We start from the raw sequence: 14,292 nt of genomic DNA, 5'->3' as shown, positions 1-14,292 counted from the left end.
CCTTAGATTGCCTCTTGGACAATTGGAGAATGGATGAAAAGTGCAACATATTCACACAATGAAATATTATATTGTTGTAAGAAATAATGAAAGAGATGATTTCAGATAATCCTGAGTAACATGAACTCATTCAGAGCAAAGTGAGAACTAGAAGAACAATTTATACAAGGACAACAATGCTATAAAGAAAAGCAACTTTAAAATACTTAAGAACTCTGATCTAAGTCATGGCCAACCAAGTTTCCAGAGGACATATCGGGAGTATTACCCATATCTTGAGAGAGAAAAGATAGATATAAGGTGCATACACATACATCTTTGGACATAGCCATCGTGTGGATTTGCTTAACTATACCTATGTGTTACAAAGTTGTTGTTTTTTTCCTTTCTTCTCTGAGTTAATTGAGGAATAGGGGGTTAGTAGGAGGGAGAGTTAGCCATACTGATGGCAAATAAAATGGCCATTGCAACATTTCTAAAAATATCTAGAAAAAAAAGGGAAGTTCAGAAGGAAGCACAGAAAAGCAGGACAGTTTTGAAAGTAACATGTAAGATCTATTACATCCTTTTTCCAAAAATGTAAATGATGTGAAATGGAGATTCATGTTTTCACATAGAATCTTCTTTTTCTGTTTTATTGTCTACGTGGAAATGCCCTTTTTCTTACTTTTAAGTTCAAAAATTTTAAGAGAAAATTTAAAAGAAAAGAAAAAAAAATTAGAAATCTTCATGTCAAGTCTGAATGAACATGTGTTAGAGATATTATAGACTTGTTGAGAACAGTTGTGGTTCAGGTATAGGTTTACAAGATGATCTCTATGGTCTCTTTTAGCCCTAGTATTCTGTGAAGTGGCAGATCTTATGATTCTAAGCCCAGTATTCTTTTCCCATTAAACCATGCTGCTTTTTTTAAAAATACCTTTAAAATAGCAATATTCACCTTAGAAAGAAAAGGTGCTAAGCAATATTTATCAGATAAATTTTTCTTATTGTTGTGTTTAGGTTAGCATAATAATTATAATTAATAATAATTAATGAATATAACTACAACTAATATAATTAATTAAGGTAATAACTAATTAATATAGTAACAGAATATTAAGAACCAAAATAATTACATTAACATTATTAATTAAACATTGAAGTATCTCTGCCTGAGGAGGTCAAAATACCATAAAGGCAAACTACTATCTATGGATTACAGTATATACACTGCAAGTCAGAAGACCATTTCTCACCATGAGACACTTATTACCAAGAATACTTCCAACAGATGGCATGGCTAATGTACATAAACAATCAACAAATTAGTAGATTGTTCCTGTGTTGACATTTTTATTCTCAACCTAATGGTTTGTCCAGTTAACAGATGGTTGTTGTCTTCATTAGGCACTCTTACTCCATCAAAATGGTATTTTGCTAATGTGGCAAAGTGATAAACTATGCTTATGTTTACTCTTTTTTTCCAGGGTTAATTTTTGTTAAAAACTCCTTTGGTATGCTTTGGGTCACCTGCAATTTTTATTCTTTTGTCATCCAAATGGTCCATGATACACAACCACATAGCATCACAGAAGTATATTTGTATTTAAAATACAGGATTTTGTGTCAGGAAGAAATTTAAGATCTGATGCTGGGAAGGCTGAGGCTGGCAGATCATTTGAATTTGGGGTTCTAAGCTGAAGTTGGGTTGAAGTCAATCACTTCAATTTTTACTAGGTCTATCAATATGGTGAGCTCCTATAGCAGGGGGAGAAGCGTAACATGAAGTTCCCTGAAGAGAGGAGAACTGACTCCTGTTGAAAATGGAACAGGTCAAAGTTTTTATACTATCAGCAATGGAGTCAAGCTACCCTACACGTACTGCCTTAGTGAAATAGGAAGATGTTATCTAAAAAAAAAAATCATGGAAAGTGCTACACAGATTCCCAAGTGATGTCTGTCCCAATCTTTATTTCCTATGCAATTCTGGGCCCAACTTATTATTCATATGCAATGCCTCCCAACATATACGCACTGATGGATTAATTTGGTGTATTACCTGCCCAGGACTACTTCCAAATTCAGTTAGAGAAAGCTATGTGCATTAGGGAAGAATTGAGCTGAAAAAAAATTAGAAGTGCAAAGGAGACTTGGAGTGTTTTAGAATTGTGAGAAAGGCTAGAGATTATTTTGTGGAAAGGGAACTTTCAGAAGTCTTGAAAAGAAGAGAGGAAGAAGTAGAAGAACTAAGAATAATGGAAGAGGAAGACCTCGAGTGGAAGGAAGATAAGGGCTAGAATTGAAGAGGGATTGTACTTGAGTAGAAGGATCTGAGAAGAACTGGTAGAGGAGGTCATTAGGACAAATTGGAAAGAAAAGATAAGCTAAGATAAGACAAGGTAAATACAATTGAGTGTGGCTGTCAAGATGCTAATGAAGTGAAAAGTTGCTAATCCTTTGAGAAGAGTGACAGCTTTAGAGTAGAAGACCCCCACAAGTAGTTTGTCATAGAATTCTATGGGGGAGTTGCTAGTAAAAATGTTAAAGAACTGAGAATCTCACTTTCACCAAATATGAAGAGCAGGGCAAATTTTGCAATAACCTACAACAGAGAGTGTGATGTTTTTATTCGTCATGGCTAAGAGAACATTACCTTTGCTCAAAATGATAGCTCTTTTACCTCCTAAAAGAGAAAGTCAGGAGACTCAAGGAATGGTTCTCCACTTTCCAAGTTGTAAGACTGAAAAAAAATATTCAATGTGAAGCTACAATTAGAAAAGGAATCTGAAATTGCAGAGAGGAATTGTGAGTGGTGTCAGGAAATCAGAGGGTGGAGAATGACATGGAGGTACCCCAGAGGACCCACCCCCTACTTCTTCTTTCCATAGAAGGGAAAGGACTGGTGGGGCAGCAGCAGCACCAGACCCAAGGTGGCAGCCAGCAGGAGGCTGCTGAAGGAGCTGAAAGAAGTCCTCGAGTGTGGGATGAAAAACTTCTGTAACATCCAAGTTGAAGAAGCTAATTTATTGACTTGGCAAGAGCTCATCGTTTCTGACAACCCTCCATATGACAAGGGAGCCTTCAGAATCAAAATCAACTTCCCAGCAGAGTCTCCATTCAAACTACCTAGGATCACTTTAAAAAAAATTTACCACCCTAACATTGATGAAAAAGGGCAGGTCTGTCTGCTAGTAATTAGCACTGAAAACTAGAAGCCAGCAACCAAAACTGACCAAGTCATCTAGTCTCTCCAGTGACTAGCACTGGTGAATGACCCCCAAGTCTGAGCACCCCCTTCAGGTTGACCTAGCTGAAAAGTACTCTAAGGACCATAAAAAAAATTCTGTAAGAACGCTGAAGAGTTTACAAAGAAATATGGGGAAAAGCAAACTCTAAGGAGGAAGAGAAGGAGAAGTTGTCTTTGGTAACTAATGTGTATGCACAGTGAATTCATCAACCAACATGGTCTTGAAAAGGCCAAATGCAGAAGATGAAAGCAAGAATATGTAAGAGAGGATGAACACAAAACTGGCATGGCCCTTTAAAACTAGTGTGAGGAATACTAAAGCTCAGAATGAACTAAGGCTGCTAAGGAAAGCTAAGGAGAACAAAATGGAGTTTCATAGTTATATTGAGAAAAAAAGAGGACCAAAGAAGGAAAAGAATTGTTTCTCAGGTTAGAAGGGACAATGAATAAGAGCAATAGAAAGAAGGAAATGCGGGGGCAGCTAGGTGGTGCAGTGGATAGAGCACCGGACCTGAAGTCAGGAGGACCTGAGTTCAAATCCGGCCTCAGACCAAACACTTGTCACTTACTAGTTGTGTGACCCTGGGCAAGTCACTTAACCGCAATTGCCTAAAAATTAAAAAAAAAATTAAAAAGAAAGAAGGAAATGCTACTCAATTTTTACTTTGCTCAATTTTCTCTGCCAAAGAGAATGATCTACGAGCTGAAAAGGATAGACCAAAAAAAAAAAAATGCTAATAAGGAGTGGAAACTTAAGCTTATAAGTAAGAGACAACAAATAGTAAGAAAATGCCTATCTGCCATATTGAGTTCAAGTGACCTGGCTCAGGTACACTACATATTTGGTACTGAAGGAACTGGCAGATGTGACAACTGGGCTACCATCAGTGATGCTTGAAAGTTGCCCATGATCATGACATTGGGTCTAATGGGAGGATGTTCCCAGCAAAGTACAAGTCTAACACATTGCTGTTAGATCCTTAGGGTTTATTTTTCTCTCCTTTAAAATGATACTGTTTTTCCTCTATCTAACTACTCAACAGGGCAGCAAGGTGACTCGGTGGATAAAGTGCCAGGTCTGGTGTCAAGAAGACCTGAGTTCAAATCCAGTCTCAGATACTTATTAGCTGTGTGACCCTGGACAAGTCACTTAGCCCTGTTTGCTTACCTCACTTTCATCATCTGTAAAATGGGCTGGAGAAGGAAATGACAAACCACTCCAGTACCCTTGCCAAGAAAACCTCAAATGGAGTCACAAAGAGTCAGAAATGATTGAAAATGACTGAACAACAAAAAAACTATCCAACATGTTTTCCTAAGTGGAATTTAGTTATTTTTAGTCTTTTAAGCCCTTAGGTGATGTAGTGGGGATGGGGATAAAGGAGGAGGGGATTGTTGATCAAGTATATCCATGATCAATTAAGTCTTCTCAATCTGTCTTGCATAGAGATGGACATGGGATCTAGCCTCTCATGGAAGGACATGATATTCCCTGAGATAACTCAACCCCAGACTGACCCCTGTGACCAGAAAATGTAATAAAGATGACTGGTCAATGAGAAGGAGGATAGGCACTTGTTAGGTAGGAAAATTGACTCTAGTTAGGTTATGGAAATAACTCCACCCACCTTTTGTGTGCTACTCTTTTGGAATTCTGCCAGCACTTTGTTTTCCTTGGATATCTAACAAAGTAAGATAGGAGATTTTTCCCCTCTTTGAGGTCCAACTCCAGGATGAACTTGGATTTTTGTGAGCCCAGAATTGAAGACCTTTTCCTTGTTAGAGCTCCCTATACTGTGGGGTAGCTCTTGGGGGAAAAGAAGTCCACACAATGTAATTTCATCAGGTAGTTTAGATGTACTCAATTGATGAGGAAAGTCCCTCCCTCCCTCCATCAACCCTCCAATGCACTGAGAAGACAGTCAAAGTCATAAGCACTTGTGAAAAGTTTTCCCGGACAGTGTGGTAATTAGTTCCCATAGTTTGAAAACTCCCTACTTGATTACAATCTTCCCCCACCACTACCACCACTTTATCTATGATTTCATTGCTGTGAAGAACTACCCATGTACTATTCCCTGCACTAATTGCTGATTCATCTTAACAAGGTTAAGTGACATCCACGGTCACACAGTGTATATCAAAGGTTGGACTTGAATCCATGTCTTCTCGCCTTCAAGGCTGGTCATTTATCCAGCATGGCAAGTCTAGAACATCATCATATTACATGAGAATTGTAAAATCTTAGAACTGAAAAGGACCTTTGAAATCCTAGAATCAGAGTGTACTAGAATCTCAGAACTGAAAGGTGACACTGGAGATCATCTAGCCCAACCCTACCTGAAGCGTCAGTAGTCTCAATGTCATCCACAATAACTGGTCATCTTGGTTACTACAATGGTCTCAAAATTAAATTGCCCAATGGTTTCAAATTTACAGCACTTACCTATTTATACTACCAAACTTTATCTTCAAAAAGTCTTGTTAACCTCATTAACAAGTCTTTAACAAAGACTTTTAAAAGTCTTTTTTTAAAACCTTTTTTAAAAGTCTTTAACTCATTAACAAAAGTCTTCTTAATCTCATTAACAATATTCTCTTGTCTGACAACAGGATAAATGGGCTGGATAATATACTTTGGAGGGATACAAGCAATCTAGAAAAGGCAGTGTTTGAGATCCTTGAAAAAATCCAACCTCTTTACTTTAGCACTGAGGAAAACACAAGAAAATGACTTACACAATGTCCCACAGCTGAAGAACAATTATCTTCCTGCTGGCTTTCATTTTACTGTTCTCTACACTAGACCATACAATTATCCCTTCCACATCGTGGCTTTCCCCATTGCAGTTTCCATGTATTACGTTTTGGAACAAGAAATTAAATGGGAATTTTTGGGGACTTTTACAGAAGTCACTGATGACATGCAAAGGCCAGCAGATGACACAGAAAAAGTTTAGAAACCCAGAAATGCATAAAATATACGTATAGTATTGTATATCAAAACATATCATCTTTTAATGCCATAATTCAGACTTCTCTGGCACAAAAAGAGGGCCAAAAATTTTACTCGGATTTTCCAGATCGCCCCACCACACCCCTAAACCTCCTGGATGTGGATGGGATAAATGTAATATTACCTCCATATGAGATTTTTAAGTCAGAAAGAAGACGTTTAACTCAAGTTCCAAAATGCTCTACCACGTCATTTCAATGTGTAAATCAAAAGACAGCATTTATTTTTATATTACTTAATAAAGAGAGAAAGGAAAAAGATACTATTTAATAGTTTTACAGACTTGGAGGGGGGAGTCATATTTGTTTTTCTTCCTTCCTTCACTGTATCCCCTTTGTATATCTGGAAAGTATCCTCACATCAGCCTTTAACACCCATCAATTACCCTCTTTTCCTTGAATCTTAATTCTCTTTAGGTTTTCTCAACTATTCTCTACTGGATCTCCTCCTGCTTTTCTTACTGTTCCTTCTCAGGTTCCTTTGTTGGCATTTCATCCAGGTCATGTCCAGATCAAACTCAGTAACTCTTGTCCCATAGGGCTTTGTCCTAGGTCCACTCCTCTCTATATATACTATTTCACTTGGTGGTCTCACCAGCTCCTATGGATTCAATTATCACCTCTATGCAGCTGATTCTCAAATCTACTTAGCTAGCCCTAACTTTTCTGCTGATCTCCCATCTAGTATTTCCAACTGTTTTTTGGACATTTCAAACTGGATGTCTCAGAGATATCTTAAAATCAATGTGTAAAAAACTGAACTCACTACCTTTCTTCTAATTCCCACCCCACCTTCCTAATTAGCTTCCCTATTACTGTCAAGATTATCAGCACTCAAGGTTTCCAACCAATTTCCAATTCTTCAGTCTCTCACCCTCCATATCCAAACTCTTGCCAAGTCCTACCAATTTTACCTTAGTAACATCTCTTGGATATGCCCCATCTCTCCTCTGACATGACCACCATTCTGGTGCAGTCCCTTCATACCTAAATTTTTGCAATGCTTGTAGTAGGCCCCTATTCCAATGTGTCCTCTGCTCAGCTGTCAAAGTCACCTTACCAAAATGCAAGTCTGATCATGTCATTCCACCCTCTACTTAAGAAACTCTTGTAGCAACTTATCACCTCCCAGATCAAATATAAATTCCTCTGTTTGGCATTCAAAGCCTTTCATAACCTGCCCCCCCCCACTTTTCTAGTCTTCTTACATCTCCTTCACCTACCGTTAACTGTGATCCAGTGACATTGTTCTCCTTGCTGTCCCCCTCAAAAGACTCTCCATCTTTTGATTCTAGGCTTTTTCACTGACTGTCCACCATGCCTGAAATCCTCTCCTTCTTCATCTCTACCTCCTGTCTTCCTCTACATCTCAGATAAAAATCCCAGCTTCTACAAGAAGCCTTTACTGATCCCCTTTATTTCTAGTGCCTTCCTTTTGTTGAATATCTTCAGTTTGTCCTACATGTAGTTTATACACATTTGTTGGCATCCAAATTAGACTGTGAGCTCCTTGAGGGCAGGGATGATCTTTTGCCTTCCTTTGTATCCCCAACATTTTGCACAATGCCTGTAGGTGCTTAATAGATGATGATTAACAACTTAATGATTGATTATAACAATACCATACATAGTTTTCTGAAGATCTCCTCTCATCAGAAAAGGGCAGCATCCCCATAAGCACAAGAAGAAATATTTAGATTTTTAGGAGAGAGAAACAAGCTTCTCAAGGCTGTGTTCTAGAAAATTCCTTTCATATCAGCAGTACTGCCTAAGAAGCAAGTGCCAGTGTGATTCTGCAAGGTCACTTGAATTCCCTAACTTCTGTGTCTCTCCTCACCTCTGGGAGGTGGGTTAGTTGTCTCCAACAGAAGCAATCCCTTTCCTGGCTCATCAAGGCATTTACTGCTCATTATGGTTGCTATTCCCATCCTGACCAATGGTGTCAATGTGTCAATCCCTCAAATGCGCCATTAGTTTGTCTGAGATATTACCCTAGGCCCAAAGTGGAAATTGAAAAATGACATGCCACGTGCCTCTGTTTCCTAAGAAAGTTCCTACTTGCCAACTTTGAGGGGTTCAAGGCAAGTCTTTTTTTCTTTTTCCCCTGAGCTTGAATCATTTTCCTCTCACTTCCCCCACCCCCTTTCTACTGTCCAAGTCCCATCCCTGTGTAGTATACATGGTGTCAATTCCAGAATTTGAATGAAATAAGAACTGACAGTGTGGAGTCATGCTAAGTGCTTAACTACGAAGGAGCCGTGCAATTATGTTTTGTCAGAATTCATTTTGTCAGTTCTTCGTTGCTCTTCAGGTTGTATCCTACTAATATCAGCAACTTTGAGGAAGAAGAGAATAAGATAAGGAGAAACACCAAGGAACATCTACATAGCTTGATAATAACCCTCCAATTTGACATTGGGAGGGCTGGAGTGGCTGTCAATTTGTATACAGAGAAGTCAAATAAAGGGCAAGTCATGAGGGTGTAAGCCCCCATACTTGATTCCTCTTTAAGAAAGAGATATGACATAAAAGATTGGCTGTAAAGGATAAAAACACCCAGGATATGTAGGCTAAGCTAATCAAAACTGTCACTCCATTGTCAGTCTGCCCTCCCCTTCCTCTTTGGCTCTGCACTGCCCCACCCCACCTCCCAATGGTTCAAGACCCCTGAGCCTTGCCATCTCCCCTACTGGTGAGACTCAAAGACTTCCAGGCCTTTCCATCTGCCCTGCAGCTGAACCTTCTTTTATGTGTATCCCCCAATTAGAGTATGAGATACTTGAGATCAGGAACTATACTGACTTTTCTATTTTAATTCCCAACACTTAGTACAGTTCTTGCACATAGTAAGCACTTAACAAAAAAAAAATTTTTTTCATTCTTTCAAACCCCTGACCATGTTCCATTGATTAGAGTTAAAATCCCAGGTCCCCCATTGGTACCTGTGTGTATTTGACCAAATCATTAAACCCCTGAACCTCATTTTTCTTCATCTGTAAAATAAGGGGATTGGATCAGATTATTTCTAAGGCCATTTCTAATTCTACCACTTTGTAATCCTATGAGATAGATCCATCTGTGTCAGAGATAACACAAGAATTGTATATAGCTGTGGTGTCAAACTCAAATAAAAGTGAGGTCACTAACCTGTACATGAGAATCCCTGCAGGCTGCATACTATCTTTCATTGCTTTACTTATAACCCCAGGGACTATTTTAGTTCTTTTGTAATGCAGACTCCAGTCATCAGAACCCAGTCAGCTTGCCAGGGAAACACATAGACATTTTGTAAATGTCTTTTTTTACTCTTTTTCTCATGTCTAGATCTCTCAGTTTAAACTCTTATTTGACATAAAGTTCCTTTACAATCCTATGGTGCTGATGCGGTTTAGGGGTTCAGGGGTTCTGGGACCCCAAAATCACAACATGCAGATCCTGCCCAAAAGAATTCAACCCAAGCCTTCTTTCAGCCAAAGACAAGGTTTATTACAACATCCATCATATTGGGCAGACTCTTAAGGAGTCTGAACATGGGTAAGTAGTGGCTGGAGTATAAGAATCTAAGCCTTGGCTAGATTTTAGGAATCTGAGCATCTTAATGGAGACAAGATGGACTTTATATAGAGAAAGATTGTGGGAGGGATCTAGAAGTGGCCAAGTAGTCCATGAGGTAATAGAATTCCCAAGGGTGGGAAATGGAGCCTAGGTGGGACCAAGGGTGGGAAGTGGTCTGGGGCCATAGGAAGGCAAGACAATGGAGGGAAGATTGGGTGTGGCCACAATGAAAGACCAATTGATGGGATTATAGCCTCAGGGGGATGCCAGAGATTTGGCCATGTGGGAAAGTCCAGGGTTTTTCCATTTTGGGGCCCAGATCCCAACCTCATCAGTGCCAATTGTAGATTATGCAAGTCATAGGAGCTGAGTAGAGAAAGATGAAAGGGACTGGTGATCTTTGCCTTGTTTCTTACCAACAACAAAAGTACTGGATTCTCTATGCATATATGTATTTTTCCCTTTTACCAAATTGTAAATAAATAGTTTAAAATCTCAGGGTTTTTTATGGGGTTTTTTTTGCCTCATGGTTTTGTTTAGTGCCTGGCATGTAGTCAGTGCTTAATAAATGTTTGGTGACTTGACAGTTATTGTGTTAATAATCAAAAATATTTTCAAATAGCAGTTATTATTTATTATTATAGTCTATAATTTATTGTTACATGACACAAATTAACTACTTAACATTGAAAGTTGTTTTTTTCACAATTCATACATGTATTAAAGGCATGAAACTATTTAGAGAGACAACATAATGTGTTTTCTCAGCTTTTCTCTTGTTGCTACTCTAAGGAAAAGACCTAAACTATGAGTGAGGAAACATGGGCTCTAAATTCTGACTGCTTGATAAGCTGTGTGACTTTAGTCAAGTCACTTACCATTACTGGGCTACAATTTCCTTCTCTGTAAAATGAAGGGTCTGGATTAGATTATCACCAGTCCCTTCAGGTTTACAGTCTTATGCATGCTAATGGTAATGCAAAACATACATTTGCCTACCCTCAAAAATCTTGAATTCTTTTTTTCATCCTTATTAATGAAAATGTTAGCAAGATTGCTGTTCCCAATTTGTCTTCTGAAATAGAATTAAATAAATAACACTAAAGACATAGTTTCCTGCCATCATCCCGGAGACTTCATAGACCAAAATATCTTCCTACAGCCTCCACTCCCTTTATAACTATTATCACCTATGACTAGAGTTTAAAGGAAGCAGCTAGGTTGCCCAGTGGGTAGAGCACTGGGACTGAAGTCAGGAAGACATGAGTTCAAATCCAGTCTCAGACACTACCTGTGTGACCCTGGGCAAGTCACTTAACTCCTGTTTGCTTTAATCCACTGGAGAAGGAAATGGCAAACACTCTAGTATCTTTCCCAAGAAAACCCCACGAACAGTACCAGTATGCTATAATCCACAGGATCACAAAGAGTTGGACATGACTGAACAACAACAATTAAAGTGTAAGCTCTTTGAGGACAGAAAATTGGCAATGTTTTGGCACTTGTATCTTCAGCCGTTAGCACAGTACTTGGGCTAGAATAAGTGCTTACTTTATAAACGCTTTTTAGAACATATTCAGAATATAGCTATCCAAAAAAAAAAAACCAAATTGCTGTACCAGAGGCTTGTCAGATCTTTGATTCCTATAAGAATGGTTCCAAAGGGAACCTGTGCCCCTTGAACAGTGACTTTCATTTCCATACTGATAAGCCAATGAAAACTATAAAACATATACTTCAACATATTCATGATCTTATCTGAGAAGATATTTCCTCCACCAGTACAGACAATCAATCAACAAGCATTTATTAAGTGCTCACTATGTGCCAGGCACTGAGCACTGGGTTTAGTACAGATCATGACCCAACCAAACCTTCTCAGCTTTCCATAAATCCTCCATAGGATAGAGCATATTCATCAGTTATTTTAAAGTATGTTGTTTCTGTGATCATGACTCTTGTTCATTTAGTCCAGATTTTTGAATGGGTACCTGAAGAGATAGACAAAGGATAATCAATGGATATGATCCATCTATACTTTCTAAAAGCCCCTTGAGATGGTCCCCTAGTGCAAATTTTAGGGTCATTGGGTTTATACCTAGTCTGATGCCTTTATTTTATTTTTAAATTTTATTTATTTATTTTTAATTTCCAACATTCACTTTTATAAGATTTTGAGTTTTAAATTTTCCCCCTCCTTCCCTTCCCCCTCCCCAATCCATTATGTAATCTGATATAGGCTACACATGTACAGTCATATTAAACCTAATTTCACATTAGTCATGCCGTAAAGAAGAATTATAACCAAAGAGAAAAATCACAAGAAAGAAAAAGAGAGAAAGAAAATAGTATGCTTTGATCTGCATTCAGACTCCATAGTTCTTTCTCTGGATATGGATTGCATTTTCCATCTTTAGTCTTTTGAAATAGTCTTAGATCATTGCATTGCTGAGAAGAGCTAAGTCTATCAAAGTTGGTCATCACACAATGTTGCTGTTACTGTGTACACTGTTCTCCTGGTTCTGCTTGCTTCACTCAGCATCAGACCATACAAGTCTTTCCAGGTTTTTCTGAAGTCAACCTGTTCATCATTTGTTATAGCACAATAGCATTCCATTACATTCATATACCACAACTTGTTCAGTCATTCCCCAATTGATGGACATCCCCTCAATTTCCAATTCTTTGATATCACAAAAAGAGCTGCTATAAATATTTTTGTACACGTGGGTCCTTTTCCCATTTTTATGATCTCTTTAGGATATAGACCTAGAAGTGCTATTGCTGGGTCAAAGAGTATGCACAGTTTTATAGCCCTTTCAGTATAGTTTCAAATTGTTCTCCAGAATGGTTGGATCAGTTCACAACTCCACCAACAATGCATTAGAGTTCCAATTTTCCCACATCTCCAATATTTATCATTTTCCTGTTTTGTCATTTTAGACAATCTGATAGGTATGATATGGTACCTCAGAATTGTTTTAATGTGCATTTCTCTAATCAATAGTGATTTAGAGCATTTTTTCATATGACTATAGATAGCTTTAATTTCTTCATCTGAAAACTGCTTATTCATATCCTTTGATCATTTATCAATTGGGGAATGACTTGTATTTTTATAAATTTGACTCGGTTCTTTATATATTTTAAAAATGAGGCCTTTATCAGAGACACTGGTTTTAAAAATTGTTTCCCAGCTTTCTGCTTCCCTTCTAATCTTAGTTGCATTGACTTTGTTTGTGCAAAAACTTTTTAACTTAAAGTAATCAAAATTATCCATTTTGCATTTTCATAATGTTCTCTATCTCTTGTTTGGTTGTGAATTCTTCTGTTCTCCATAAATCTGACAGGTAAATTATTCCTTGCTCTCCTAATTTGCTTATAGTGCCACCCTTTATCTCTAAACCATATAACCATTTTGGCCTTACCTTGGTATATGATGTAAGATGTTAGTCTATGCCTACTTTCTGCCATACTGTTTTCTAGTTTTCCCAGCAGTTTTTGTCAAATAGTGAGTACTTATCCCAAAAGCTGGCAACTCCTTTATTTTAGAAAGGAGGAAATTGAAACTGAAATTAAAATGACTAAAGACACACAGTCAGTCATTTATTAAATGCCTACTACATGCCAGACATTGTTTTAAGCATTGGGATACAAAGAAAAGTCAAGTCCCTACTCTCAGAGAGCTCACACATTTGAAATCAGATATTTTGACTCTAAATCCAGACCTCTTTCAATTATACAAGGCTGTTTGCCATAATTTTTATTTGTTTTCAGTTGAGTGGGGGTAACCTGCAAGGTTACCATACATCTATTCTGTATGTATATGTATGTATACAAATATACTTGTTTGTACATATCTTGTCTCTCTCATTGGAATGTAAGTTTTTTGAGGGTAGGACTTTTTTTTCATTATACTTTGTATCCCCCAGGACTTAGTACAGTGCCTGGCACATAGTAAAATCTTAATAAATGCTTATTGCTTGATATGTTTTCCATATCTCCAATTCCTTGTGTGGTATTTCCCACCGGATATCAGTTGGCAACTAGGATAGGAACAGGAAACAAGGGTTAACAGCCTCCAAAGCACATGTACAAAAGTGGCTGTTTCTAAATACAAGGACTCAACAGACTTTGGAGAAAGAAAACCAGAGGGAGTCGGTGCTAGATGGAGGCACTGTGCGTACTCACCTGGAAAGATATTCTCAGTGAAGGATACTGAATCCACTTACTTCTGGAGAGGAGGTTGCTCAACAAGAGAAAGAGGCAATGGAGATAAAACCTTGATGAGAGCAATGGGAAAGGGAATCAGAGGAGAGAGAAAGATTGGTGCAACAGGGAACCCTGTACACAAAGAATTAATGAAGCATGGTCACGAGAACTGAGTCCCTGGGAAAAGTGGGACCTACTTTCTTGATCTTTATCTTTATTATTGGTAGCCTTGGGTTAAGAGCCATTTCTGTATTTATTTTTAGGTTAAATAAAGCTGTTTG

General features: G+C 38.1%; 1 pseudogene; it reads left to right on the top strand.

Moving 5' to 3' along the window:
• The first annotated feature begins 2,824 nt into the window (after positions 1-2,824).
• LOC114040854 lies at positions 2,825-3,410 on the top strand (annotated as a pseudogene).
• Positions 3,411-14,292: the final 10,882 nt, after the last annotated feature.

The sequence above is a fragment of the Vombatus ursinus genome, unplaced genomic scaffold (genome assembly GCF_900497805.2).
Source record: "Vombatus ursinus unplaced genomic scaffold, bare-nosed wombat genome assembly UNPS02014158.1, whole genome shotgun sequence".
NCBI lineage: Eukaryota > Metazoa > Chordata > Mammalia > Diprotodontia > Vombatidae > Vombatus > Vombatus ursinus.
Note: the sequence above shows the minus strand (reverse complement) of the source record. Positions and strands in the feature narration are given on the sequence as shown.